Genomic DNA, 14,724 nt, shown 5'->3' with positions numbered 1-14,724 from the left:
GCACTGTCCAGTGTCTTTCCCAGTTAAGGTGACAGAGCAGGTGACCAGTAAGTTGTGGACAGCCAGTGGGTGTCTGGCTATTAAGTTTTTAGTGTGTAAACCTTTCTGCTAACTTCCTTCTGGGCAGGACATCTTCAAAGATCAGCGACAAGACCGTTGGTCAATTTCCTCCTCTGCAGGAGGCGCATACAGTGTGGAGGCAGGGGTGGGGGATGGGAGTGGGGTTGCTCCATTGCGGCCATATCTGGCTTGGTTCAGACATCTGTTTCCATAGTTTCCTGCTTCTGTGGAGTGCACAGGGCTTCTTTCTTGTCTAAATCTTTTTCCTACAACATACTTTCATATACCTCTCCCATGGAGTACTTACCACAGCCATAACTTTGTACTTCAGTGTGAGACGGAGCACTGTGGCTCAGACTGTCCCTAACTATATAGCCAAGGATGACCATGATCTTCCTGTCCCCACCTTCTGAGCACTGGGATTACAGTTATATACAGTTATATATATATTACAGTTATATACCACTCTGTCTGGTGTATGTGATAATCTGATTGCTGGCGCAAAGATTTTAAACTTGGCAAGGACGGAGGCCGGGTTCTCTTTAGCTGTTTATTGTCTCATTGTCAGCTAATAGTAAAGTAAGCGACATGCGGAGGTGCCCCACAAATGACTTTCTAATATTTTAAAGACTTATTTATTTATTATGTATACAATGTTCTCCTAACATGTACACGCCAGAAGAGGGCACCAGATCTCACTATAGATGGTTGTGAGCCACCATGTGGTTGCTGGGAATTGAACTCAGGACCTTTGGAAGAGCAGGCAATGCTCTTAACCACTGAGCCATTTCTCCAGCCCCCACAAATGACTTTCATACAAGGAATGCTCCCGTGCATGGGAGAATCAGGGAGTATCATTACTGATTTTTAAGCCTTGCATCCTTCCGATTTCAGCCCAGCTAGAGGTGAGGATTGAGCCTTTGTCTAGCAAGGTTCAAACCGCTCTGATAAAATCCTCCAGACAGAAGCACAGGCATAGTGACGAGGGTAGTAAAAGCCCTGCTTCAAGGCGTCTTTGGGCCACTTACTGCCCAAGACATGGCTCCTTCTGGAAGTGGAACTACTGATTAGCCTCGTATCTGGCTCCCACACCTCCTGCTTCAGCAACTGTGTCGGTCGTCATTGTTAACATCTGTGATGTGTAGGACTCGCTAGGCAGGGTACACAAACTCATTGCAGAAGGCCTATGGATTCTTCGTCATCATCACTGCCATCGCTGCCATCACCCTCACCCTCATCATCGTCACCATCAGATCGTTACCAAACACGCCATCGGTCCAGGGAATATGTCGAGTGCTGTGGGGGAGGGGGATAAGATAAAAGTCACTAATCAGACATGACCAATATGTGTTACATTCCACAGCTGGGGAGATAAGATATGTACTTTCCAAAGAAGCTCCTCAAACTGTAGGGCAGTTGTAATAAATGCCAGGCACCCGGCAAAATTGGTAAGGGGTGCCTCGTTTCAGAGGAGGGAGAGAATGAGCTAGAACTGTGGGTTGGACTGGGCTGGGTCACGGTGTTCTCCACTGTGTCCCCGTTTCCTTCATGTTTCAAGGGCAGGCGTCAGTCTCAGGCACCCTCGCTGCACTGCCCAGGTACACCAGAAACAGGACTGGACTCTGAGGATGAGTGGAACGCAGACAACACGTGAATGAACCAAGAGACGATCTCATCTGCACCCAGCGCCGACTGTACGGAGGTGATGTGGTCCTGCTTGGTTCTCACGCCAAAGAACACCCAACTACTGAAGTCATCCCTGCTGAGTCATTTCCGGGGAAGCGGCTTGAAGAATTCGCCTGCTCTTTCTGATGTCCCACCTTGCAGCGTCTGTCTTAGGGTGCCACCTAGCGACATCATTCGGAAAAGCTGTCTGCGCCTCCCACCTCCTGCTTACCTCATTCATTTATCTACTCACGTCCCCCACCATCCACCCCACTGTAACCACAAGGTTCCAGCTCCCAGTACAGTAAGACACCCTCTTTCCAGTTCCCTTCCTCTATGGTATCCTCATTGTGACCCTTGCCCTGAGCATCTCCTTGAAGAAACAAATCATCTTGCCAGCTTCCGAGATTTCTTGGACTTCTCTAAGGCATCCTTTCTAAAGTTAGCCTGCGCCTTGCAGGTTAGGTGCAGAGGAAACCAGTGCCAGGCTTCAAGTCCCTGAGAAATTGGGTCGGGGCTTATGTCTCCCAGTGTTACCTGTAGATCTGAGGTTTCAAGTCCCTGAGACGCTGGGCCAGGGCTTCTGAGCCAGGGCTTGTGTCTCCAGTGTTGCCTGTAGATCTGTGTCCTTTTCAAGCTTCCCTTCCTCTGCGCTGAGTGCCACACAAACTCTTGAGTCCTCACTCCCCAAAGTGCCACCAGCTCAAGGCTGCACATGTAGCTCACTTTACCATCAGAAGGGAAGGGCTAAGGTGGTGGTGGCGGGGGGCTGTCATCATGAAAATAACCTGAAGCAAAAGAATAGAGATCCATTGAACTGCCCAGAGATGGGGCACTTAGGTGAACATGATATTTGCAGCCCTGGCCTTATGGCAGGATGACTAGTGTCCTGGTGGCTCAGGGTTATTCGGGGCATGGGATCCCTGGGCTGTGCAGACTGCTAAGAGTCATACTCTCAGGAGAAGTCTGGTGGAGGGAGCAGGTAACAACTGGCAAGTTAATTAATGGATGGTTTCTGTAATAATGAAGCCAGAAAGGAAAATAAAGTGGCTGGTCAAAGGCAGAAGAAACTACTTGGTGGTCCAAGCCAGACCTTAGTGATAAGAAGGATTCAGAGGGAGACAGTAAAGAGGAGGCTGGAGAGATGGCTTAGCGGATGAGAACACGTTTCTCTTGCAGAAGACCCAGGTTTGATTCCCAGCAGTCACGTGGCAGCTTCTCCTTAGCCCTTTATATTCAGTGAACGGATCACACACAAAAATTACTTTATGCAAGGGAGTTTTTCCTTTTTCATTTGGTTCCTCTCTTGGTTTTGGGTGGGAATTAAAGGAAGAACTGAGATTGCCACCCAGGGAGCAGAGTAGAGAACACTGCTTAGAACAGAAGTGCGGAGGTGAACTCACACAGGCCTCCCCTGGAAATCCCTCCTGAGGAGGCTCCCATGGCAGCAGCTCTGGGACTGGGACTGAACTCACCTCGTGGGAATCTCAAAAAGCCGGGAGTATCGCCAAGCTCAGGTTCACAGTCTCCACCCCAAGAAGTCAAGTTCCGCCACCTGCCCTCCAGCCCATTTAAACAGCCAAATAACCAGTGAAAAGTAGAAAAAAGAGATTGGTTCACTATGGCCACATTGGGAAGAGGCAGAAAGAGGTCCAGTGACCACTTCAAGCCCACTTCAGAAGCCTAAAGTGGAATTAAAATTTAAACAGAGGGCTAGGAACATATACATCTAAGCAGTCCTGGCCAGAATGTCTGGGCTTCATTTGGTCTGGGCTTCATTCAGTCTCATCCTGTGAGGCAGTCTGACAAGCTGTGCATGTCTTTCTGGGAAACAGGAACCCTTCCCCACTACACCTCCAGCTAGTTTGATGGTCAGGTCCAGGGAAATCCATTTTTCCCAAGCCTGTTACTAGAGCACAGCTGACTTCTTGGATGTAGTCCTCAATGCATCCATGTGCCCTTCTGAATTTGTCTTTGCGTTGGCATCTCATGGTGTCCTGGGCCCAAGGTATCACTGTGATTCCCACTTAAAAGTTGAGAGAGTCCAGAAGGCATCGTGGACCTTGCTGAAGATCAGAGAATTGTGAAGAGGGAGAGGTAGGCTTGGCTCTACTCAGGCACCCTGAACCACACACGACGGATGCTTCTCCAATCCCCTGACTCCAGTGTCCAGCTGTGCAATGCTTCCTCATTTATTTCCCGTTGCAGCGACTCTGTGCTGAGAGCTGAAAGAAACTCGATGGTGTAAACAGATAGCTTTCCACCAAAGGCACTTGGGTCAGTTTCTGAAATTTTTTTTTTTGGTTGTCATTGAAAGTCCTGGATGCGAGGTTCAAGAGGATGCTGAGGCAGGTTGTTGAGGATAAGAAGTTTGTTAGAATTATTAACTCCATGGAGAGACAGACAGACAAACAGCATGGTGGGAACTCTGAGGAGAGTTTGGGACCCCAGGATCAGGCACAGACAACATGTCAGGGGCTCTGAAAAGAGGAATCAGGGTGCATATGACTGAAGTGGGGATCTCTTCTGAGGATGTGGAGGTTTTAGAGTAGGAACCGGCAGCCAGGCACTTCGATTCCCAGGCAAGAGGCTGGGGAAGCAGTGGGAAGAAGGATGTGGGCCACCAATACCCACTTGGATATACAGTCAGTTCTGCAGAAGAGAAATGCTGGCAGCTGGAATTATGTTAGTCACGGGCCCCTCGACTCCTCGGTGGGGTTGCCTATCAGTATCTGGGAGAGGGGGACAGGCTGTGGCGGGTGTTGTGTTCTGAGCCAAAGTCTAGTCCAGGTTCTAACGTTATCTTCTCACGATCCTCTCTGTTGGTGCATTGATGCCAACAACAGGGAAGTTAGTCAGGATAAACGACACAGACACCCACAGTGGAGTCAGCCAGGCCAAAATGTCACAAGTACTGAGGTTACAAAGCCCCAATAGGGTAAGGCGAGGCGGGGACACCAAGAAAGCAGGTAGCCACTGTGACATTATCATCACAATTTAACCTCACTCTGGGGCCTGGTTTTCAGCATGTCAAGCCTTGAACCCTGATTTTGTGACTTCTGAGAGATAAATCTTCTGAAGAAATGATTCACAACCAAACCAAAAGCCTGAGAACTTTACTTTTAATGGTTTTAAAGCTGATCCCCCCTGAGCAAAGCAAGAAACTCTCCCCATGATTCACACAACGCCTTAGAAACACCAAAATAATAAAAACCAAAATGCAGCAACACAAACTCCCTCCAAACCTCTCCCCACACCCTACCCCCACCGGCTCACCATCAACCCACCCTGCCAGGTCCATTCCAAACAACACGGTACCTGACTTCCTGCTGGCAGGTGACACTATCTGTCCAGCGCTTCAGTGGCAGTTGAAGCCCTTCAGACCTGATGATAATTCAAGACACAGAGACAAGGCCAGTGCGTTCACTAATGACACATTCATTCAGGTGCCATAAAAATCCTGCGAAAGCACCATCGAGATTTTTTAAAAATTTTTATGTTTCATGTGTCTGGATAGTTTGCTTGCATGTATGTCTGTGCACCGATTACATGCATGGTGCCCACAGAGGGTGTTGGACAGAGTTTCCAGTTCCTCTGGAAGAGCAGCCAGGGTTCTTAACCACAAAGCCGTCTCTCCAGCCCCCTTCCGTCTGCAATCTTCTTGTCAGCAGAACTGTGCGTTCTTGCTCAACAGAGGACCACTCCGGAAAGCCAGCAGCTTACCCAGTGGGAAGCCACTGTGCACAGTGGAAGGATTGATGTTTAGAAGCCTCGGCCTTCAATAGCGTCTTCTTCATGCCACGATGAGAAAGACAGATCCTATCACACAGACGCTACTGTTGAGTATCCATCGCTTCAAGCTCCTTCTGAAGTAGGGACACCAGGCCTTTACCCCATGACACCCTTGCCCTCTGTCAGCACACCGTCCAGGCTGTGTCTGAGTCTGTCTGCAGCCAGAAGCCCATCAGACTCTGAGGCCTGAAGTGTTGCTAGTTTAGTGTGTGTCTCCTTGGTCTACCAGCAGAACTAGTTCGTGAGGGCTCCGACGCACCTCACCCTGGCCCTGTGGTAGGTCACCTGCGACTTTCTATGTTGTGTCACGCTGACCTGAGCAGATTCTAGGGTTGGGTGGGCAGGTTTAGGGGCACAAACCTTCCAGCTCTGGCAGAGTCAGGATTCAGTCCTGGCTGCAGCACCCATCAACCATGCAGCCCTCCCATCAACCCTCTGGGTCTCACTTCCCCATCTGTGGCAAGGACGACTAGCCACTGTCTCTCGGGGTCAGTGCAAGCATTGAGTACAGAGCTTAGATAGACTTTCTGTCTCTGACACAAAGGAGGAAGGTTTATTTGGGTTCGTCATTTCAGAGGTCTCAGAACATGAGCCTCATCCCTGAAGAGTCTGTGCACAAGATCAGGCACAACATAATGGTAACAAGAGTGTGTGGTCAAGGCTACTCACCACCTAGCAAACAGGAAGCAGAGGCGGATAGAGAGGGGATAGAAGCAAGACCTATCTCCCAAGAACATGCCCCCTGTGGCCTACCCTCTCCAGCTAAATCTTTCTTCTTAAAGTTTCCAGACTTTCCCAAAACAGCACCCCTAGATGAGACCCAACCCTTCATACAGGAGCCCTGTGGAGGGGACACTTCATAGCTAAACCATAACATGTCGTCATGTCTGTAAAGTAGCTAGCCATGTGCCCGGCAGAGGGAGAGCTCTCTGTAAATCATCACTGTCACCTATGCCCCTTAGCACCGAGCCCAGCAATGGCAGCTGGCCCCTTCCATCGTAGGTACCCAGTGCATGTTTGTGACTTGGGACTGTTTGGAACTCCGTGTTCATCACTTGGTCAGGCATAGGAGCTGTCTGACCAGTGTGGACCAGAGACTTGAGGAAGAGGAAAAGGACATGGGTTAGAGCCCTGTGTGTTCACCCTATTTCACCCCTTTTGATCCATCTGAGCCCAGCAGGTGACCTAACCATTCACTTGAAAAGTGAGGCAGATATCAACCACCTTCAGGGTCAGTCCTGCCCTAAAGGAATATAGCCTGAGTTACAAATATGGGTCACCTATGCGGTTCTTCAAAATGGATTACTTGCATTATAAGCTGAGAACAAAACTGCAAGTCAGTGAAATGAATCTCACTATTTTTTCTTTAACCCAAATATCTAAAATATTGTTTTGATAGGAAATCAATTTTGAAAAAATGACACACCATTTTGTATTTTCTCTGTCTCTCTTTGCCTCTGTCTTTGCCCCTCTAACCGATGTGTGTGTGTGTGTGTGTGTGTGTGTGTGCGCGCGCGCGCGCGCGTGTGTATGTGAAGGCCAGAGATCAGTGTTGGATGTCTTTCTCAATTGATCTTTACCTTAGTTTTTGGGGCGGGGTCTCTCACTGAACCAGAAGCTCTTCTATTTGGCTAGACTGGCTGACCAGCAGACCCCAAGGATCCTCCTGTCTCCCCAACTGGCAGGATAGACCAGCAAGGCTAAGCTTGTGGACAGAACTTGGGTTCTTAGGCTTTTATTACAGTGAGCACTTTGCCAATTGGTCCCTCTCCCCAACCCCGTATTCCCCTTTTCTTCATATGAGCCTTTGAAATGCAGCATGTTTTGTATGTATTGTATGTTTTAGTTCAGACTAGTGTTCAACTGTCACAGGCTCAAAGCACCTAGCATTTGAGACAGCATAGCTTTGGCCTGCAGAAGTATAAATGATCTCACAGGTAAATTAGGGGTTTCCAAACAGGTACATGGTAAATGTTAGCATTATCGCTTCACTGTTTAAAACAGATAGCACAGGCTTTTCTGAATAGTTACATGATGATCCTTTTTAACACCCATGTTTTCACTTTGAGAACATGAAATGTAACAGGGTACAGGCGGTGGGTACAGCCTCTGCCTGGCTGGATCCAACCTGTGGGGCTTGCTATCATATGGCCTGAATAGATGACACATCTCTGTGCCTCACTGACCCATCTGGAAAAGGATTTTAATCGGGTCCACATCTCAGAGAGGTAGGAAGGGTGAAATGAGCTATAGTGTGTGGAATGGCAGTGCCTACATGCAGTAAACACACAGCAGGTAGATATTATTGTGGTTCTTTTTTTAACTGAAAACACAGAACAGTTAAAGGAAATGTTGGTTTATTAATTTGATAGCTTTTTCCACACACACACCTCCAAACCCACATTTGACATTTTTCTTCAGTGGTTTCTTGATAAAAGGTGGGGCCCCACCTATTTCCTCTTTCGATAAGTTATAAAGAGCCTTTCGTAACTTCAGCTATAAAATGCCTTTAAAAGTTCCTCCATCCCTTTTCTGCCCTTGTCATCTCCGGTCCCAAAGTGTGACCCAGAAGCCAGATGAGGGTCAAAGGACATTCCTTGAATAAACAAAAATAACAAACCGAAGGGTTTGACCTTCGGCCCAGCAGCATTTCTCTGGTCGCTGTCATCCAGTGGCCGTGTCATAAGCCATTAGCATATGACATCTTGTTTCTGACAAATGTCATCTGAGATGAGATTGTTGATCTAGTCACACGGTAGAAGCTCTGCATGTCCAGGATGTGACACCATTCCGTGTAGCAGATAGGCCCAGTGCCCTCCTCACTCACCCTGAACAATCCCAGCAAGCTTTGGCAACACAAATGAGCACGGCCTACCTGTGTGTGGCTACCAGCCTGGATTTCAGCTGAAGCTCTGGTGCTAGGATCCGCGTTCTAAAGCAATGGCTGGCACACTTGGGTGTACTTAGAGACTCACTTGGGGGAGTTGTTAAAAGTCTTATTCTGGACTCAAGTCTTAGAAAATATTACTTAAAAGTCAGGTGTGGTGGCACATACCTATAACCCCGAAACTTGGGGTCTGAGGCAGGGAGATCGGGAGTTCAAGGGCATCTTTGGCTACACAGTGAGTTTGAGGACATCCTGGGCTACATGAGACCCTGCCTAAAAACAAAGGAATAGCATAAGGAAAATGGTGTGTAATAGCTTTGGGATGCCTAGAGTTCAGTGTCTCTTTTCCAAGCTGGGGAAGGCGACCCACTGGTTTTGAAGATGATGTGATTTACATGCCATATTTCACTATGATATTAAACATCCCTGTGACGCTGGGGGAAAAGGGCTGTGTCTGGAGTTTAATGTTACAGTTGCAGCACGTTAAGGGTGTGGCTTCAGACAAATTTCTTCCCTCCTTGACTCTCAATGTATCTATCTTGAAAACGAAGATGATAAAGTCAACCCTTGAGCTTATGAGGGTTACTAAGTCATATTACAGATGTCAGATGTAATATTACATATTACAGATGTCAGCACCATCTACAGAGCAAACGGCAGGTGTTCATTCATTCAACAATGTGAATTATTGCAAATATGCTTTTTTTTGGATTATATGCTAGATGTGGACACATGACAGGCTCCATTCTATAACTGCAGGCAAAAAAGGAAGGTGCTGCCTAGCTGCCAGGCGCTCCCCACATGCAGGCAGAGAAGAGGAAATAATGAGTCTCCATAAGGAGGCAGAGGGTCCTAGGAATATGAGTCTCCTTTATTTATTAGTAATAATTATGTAATTATTATTACATTAGTACATCTGAACTAAATACATTATTTTAGATGACAAATGCTACCAATTCAAGAGTTGAGAAATGTCCCTGCTAATGTCCCCTTCTTGACTGTTTCAAGTAAAGCTAGCCTTCAGCCAAGTTCAAATTTGCTAGAGGCCCCAGTCAGGCTGCAAAACCCTTGTCTTACTACGGTGTTCCCAAGTCTTCCAACATTCCTATGGCTCATTACACTGTGAGTCAGTCTCCAGAAATTTCCTCCAAGGAAGTCATCTTTAAAAGAAGGAAATTTTACCTGCAAAATTAAATATCAAAATGTATTTCAACAAAACGCATGCCCCTTCACCATGGAATCCCACTTGTGAGAAGCCCACCCTGAGGAAGCCATTATAGAGCCACTCAAGGAGTGTGTGAGGCAGGATGTCTGCTTCAGCACCTTAAATGAGAATTTTTACTTTAACAGCAATTAAGAGAAGACTTGACTAGGTAGATGTGGTATTTTCAGAAATAAAGTTCAAAACGCGAAACAACCAGTACAAGCCTGTCTTGTACCAAGTGTCAACTTTAGAGGTGCCCGATTGGAGGAAAGTTGAGGAGGGTGCCCTGGGGCGGGGGTGGAGGATAGCTTGAGTGTTGTACCAATGCTCAGATTCTTGTTACTGAGTGGAAAAGTCAAATATCCACAGAGGACATGAAGAAAGGCAGAGTGGCTTACACATGTAATACCAGCACTTCGGGGGGAGGGGGGGGGAGTGCTGAGGCAGGAGAATTGCTAGGAGTGAGCTCTAGCCCAGCCTAGACTAAAAGTAAAACCAGTAAAATTGAAAACAGTTGTGGTATGAATGTCTATGCATTTGCGAGATTCACCAAACCATGCTGAGGCTCTGTGGGGTTTCTGTGTGTCATGCTCTTTGAGCCTTCTAGAGCGCTGTGGTGTAGACTGGGGATTGCAGTTCTGTGTTTTGAATGCAGTGGGTCTGCCTAGTTTTCAATGTAGAAATATTGGAAAACATCAGAGCTTTAGGAGGTGAGCCTAGAAGGAGGCCTTTACTAGTTTTTCCCAAGTTCTCTGGCTTCCTATCTTGGGGTGTGATCTGCCTCACACAAGATCTCTCACCATGACGCCACCTGTCAGGAGGTGCTGCAGCTAAGGGACCCATGCTAGACCTGGCACCATGCTGCTTGGGCTGGTGAGGGACAAAAGAAGAATTTGGGTTGATGGCAGCATATTTCTCAGCAGAAACCATGCAAGAAGGAAGACTATGGAGTGACATCATTAAAATATTGAAAGAGAAACAAAACACAATCTGGGCAAAACAAAATAAAATCTTCAGATACGTCAAAGTTAAAGGAACTTCCCCCAGATGAACCACACTGTTCAGGGAAACCATTTAAGCGTGAAGAAAATGATACTGGGTGGAAATCTGGACCTTTGTATAGGGACACAACATGCTTAGGAAGGTAGTAACTTCGTTAGTAAACATACAGATTTGTAAAAATTAGTTAAATCCCTTTCAAACATAAAAGACCATTACATTTTAAAAATTACAATGTATTATGGATTTTGGAATATATGTGAATGTATAGGAAAAGTATGATAAAGGCTGGGAGGAGAGAGACACATGTGTGTTGTAGGTTCCTGGACTATGCACAGGAAATGACACAGTACCACTTGAAAGTGAAGATGCATAGCCTAAACCCAAGAGCAACCAAGCAACCTAATGACAGAGTTATAGCACACAAACTGACAAGGATGAGCTGAAAACAATTCATCCATCCAGAGAAGGCGGAAACAAAGAGGAAAGGGGAAGTTAGAGAAAATGCGAAGAGAATAAAGACAATAGTGAGATGACAGACTAGGATCTAAGCATGTGGATAATCATTCTACATGTCAAAAAGCAGTGGGAAATGCACTGTAAATACAAAGAGACATGTAAGTTAAAGATAAAAGGACAGAAAAGACATACCATGCTAATACTGGTCAAGGGAAAGTTAGGGCAGTTATAATTACTATCAATCAAAGTAAAATCAGAGCAAAAATACTACCTCATATAGAGAATTTCATGTCATAATAAGGGACATCAGCTAATCAAGAGGATTGCTAATTCTTACTGTTTATGTGCCTTCAAAATGGCTTGGTGAATTAAGGTGCATGTAGCCAATTCTGAGGACCAGAGTTCAATTCCCAGAGACCAAGTGAAGAAAGGAGAGAACTGATTCTGAGCTGTTCTCACTCACTGTGATGAGCACTCTCTCTCTCTCTCTCTCTCTCTCTCTCTCTCTCTCTCTCTCTCTCTCTCTCACACACACACACACACACATTCACACACTCTAAACAAATTTGAAAACAAAGATTTTTTTTAAAAAAAAAAAACAGAGCAATTGCAAATTATTGGAGCCAGGATTGAGAAAATCTTTCTTACCAGACTCTACAGATAATTAGAAAAATAGCAAAGCAACTTTATAAATAATTCCATGTCAAGAAGCTGAAGATAATGAGCAAAATGGACAAATTCTTGAGAATTAGAAAGTACCATGGCTCACTTCAAAGAGACTCACTAATCTGAGCAACCCTGCAACTATACAGTGACTCAAAATTATCATAAGAAATCTTCTCCCATAGGAGCCTTCAAAGGTAAAGTCTTCAAAATATTTATGGAAGAAATACTGCCCATTTGACACAAACTCTTCCAAGAAATGGAAAAGGGGGGCACTTCCCGTTTTATGAGACAGGCATTACCCGAGGCCAAAATGAGACACAGAGTAAACCAAAGTCATCGTGATACTTCAGATGAGCACAGACAGAAAGCTTCCAGAATCTCAGCCAGCAGAACCCAACAACACACTGAAAGGAAAGCAAGTTACAATGAAGTCAACTTTATCCCAGGACTTGGGTGCTAACTCAACAGTGAAAACTTCCTCAATGTACCCCACCAACGTTAACCAAGAAGAGAGAGAAAACTGCATGTTTATCTCAGCAGATTTGGGAAAAGTGCTTGGCCAAAGTTAGTACATATTCCAGAAAACCTAGCAGAAAACTAGGAATAGAAGATAATTTCTTCAGTTGATTTTTAAAACTATACGTGCATGTTCAAAGCCCATCGTCACTCTGTCAGCAAAAGACTGAATTTTGGAGGCCTGAGGAGACGATGGTTCAGTGAGTGAGAAGCTTGCCATATAAACCTTTGGACCAGAGTTTGTGTCCCCAGAGCCCATATAAAAGCTGATGTGGTAATATTCACATCTGTTATCCCTGTGCTCCTATGGGTGAGTGTGAGGACTCACAACAAGTTGTCCTCTGATGTGCAAATGTATAAGTGCGCATGTGTGCGCGCGCACACACACACACACACACACACACGAGTCTGGGTTTAACCCTAAGATTAGTAACAGATGAGGAGCAGGTTGCAAGACTCATATATCAAAAAGAAAAAATAATCTGTGATACTGTTACACACTAATACAAAAAGCCAGAAACTAAAATTTATAAAACAGTATCATTTATCATCACCACAGTTTCAAATATGTCACCTTTCTTTAGTTATTGTTGTGTTTTTGTTTTTGTAGACAGGTCTCACTATATAGCCCTAACTGGCCTGGAACACAATATGCAAATCAAGCTGATAGACCACCACCTACGTCTGCTTCCCAGAGCTGGGATTAAAGGCACGCACCCCTGCATCAGAGTTAAAATCTCAACTAGCTGTATGGTGGTCATCAAGCCTCAATGACTTCCACAAATTTAAATCATTTAGAGACCAGGCTACAAATCAATGAAATGAGATCAGAAATGTTTACTGCTAGAGAAGGAGAAGGAGAAGGAGAAGGAGAAGGAGAAGGAGAAGGAGAAGGAGAAGGAGAAGGAGAAGAAGAAGAAGAAGAAGAAGAAGAAGAAGAAGAAGAAGAAGAAGAAGAAGAAGAAGAAGAAGAAGAAGAAGAAGAAGAAAGCATGCTTCTAAAGAACCCAAAAAACATAATGAACATCTAAGTGATTTTAACCAAGTGAAAGACATAACTAAATATGGGAGGGAGGGAGGGAGGGAGGGAGGGAGGGAGGGAGGGAGGGAGGGAGGGAGGGAGGGAGAATTTTTTTGAGAGGTTAGTAAGAGCCCACATTGCCTTCCTACAGGACCCCAGTTGGGTGTCCAGCACCAGTATCAAGTGGCTCACAACTATCCATGACTCCAGCTCCAAGGGATCTGACACCCTCTTCTGGCCTCCACAGGCACTGTACTCGTGTGCACAAACCCACACGCAGGTACACACATATACACATAATAAAAAGTAAAATCTTAAAGAACTCCAGTACAGACCTTACATGGACCCAATTACACATCTGCACAATGGCTTCCTTTACTGTTGATAGATGAAAAGGGATGATGATGAGTGTAGATAGGAATGTCTGCATATGTATTTAAAATAGGCAATTATTTCAGAACATTTTCATATTTACATACACACACACACACAGAGAGAGAGAGAGAGAGAGAGAGAGAGAGAGAGAGAGAGAGAGAGAGAGAGAGAGGAGCACAGAGAGTAATCCTGTCTCCTATAATCAACTGTCCTGATGTAAACATTTTACCTTACTGTGGTACATTTGTTCAATAAATGGATCTATATTGCTACATTATAATTAACTAAAGTCTTTGTATGATTTATATTTCATTTTCTGTCAGGCATTCCTTTATATTCCTAGATAGAATATTCTGTAAGTTGGCATATCTCCTTAGGGTCCTTAACCGTGGCAATTCTCAACCTTCCCTTGCTTTCGATGGCCTTGATAGTTTTGAGGCTTAAGGCTCAGGCTGTAAGATGGCACTTCTATTGGAATTTGGTTGACGTCTTCCTCTTGGCTATCCCTGGGTTCTATGATGGGGAGCCAGTTTACAAGGTGAAGGGTCACTTTAAATCATCACAGTTTCTTAGGGATGTGTCTTAGTCACTGTTCTGTTGCTGTGAAGAGACACAATGACCAAAACAATTATTATAAAAGAAAGCATTTCATTGGGGACTAGCTTGCAGTTTCAGCAGTTTAGTCCATTATCATCAGGGCAGGAAGTCATGTGAGCAGAAACTGAGAGCTACATCCTGATTCTTAAGTAGAGAGAGGGAGAGCAAAACGTGCTTGGCCTGCTATGGGCTTTTGAAACTTCAAAGCCTACCCCTAGTGACACCCTTCCTCCAACAAGGCCACACCTACTCCAACAAGACCACACCTCCTAATCCTTCTAATCCTTCTCAACTAATGCTCCTGACGTCTAAGCATTCAAATATATGATCCTATGGGACGATTCCTATTCAAGCCACCACACAGTGCACACTATTGACACGACTAATCATTGTTAGTTTCTGTTTGGGACAGCTGGCTAGGGTAGATTTGCCAGCCTTCTCCACTATAAAGTTATTCATACCCACATCTGTTGTTTTGGGAAG

General features: G+C 45.4%; 1 long non-coding RNA gene across 1 annotated transcript; it reads right to left on the bottom strand.

Moving 5' to 3' along the window:
- Positions 1 to 632: 632 nt before the first annotated feature.
- Positions 633 to 5,273, bottom strand: LOC130873720 (uncharacterized). Its single transcript, XR_009057030.1, has 3 exons — positions 5,044 to 5,273; positions 2,263 to 2,513; positions 633 to 1,356 (listed from the first exon to the last, which is right to left on the bottom strand). It is a non-coding gene; the product is annotated as an uncharacterized LOC130873720 (long non-coding RNA).
- Positions 5,274 to 14,724: the final 9,451 nt, after the last annotated feature.

The sequence above is a fragment of the Chionomys nivalis genome, chromosome 4 (genome assembly GCF_950005125.1).
Source record: "Chionomys nivalis chromosome 4, mChiNiv1.1, whole genome shotgun sequence".
Lineage (NCBI taxonomy): Eukaryota > Metazoa > Chordata > Mammalia > Rodentia > Cricetidae > Chionomys > Chionomys nivalis.
Note: the sequence above shows the minus strand (reverse complement) of the source record. Positions and strands in the feature narration are given on the sequence as shown.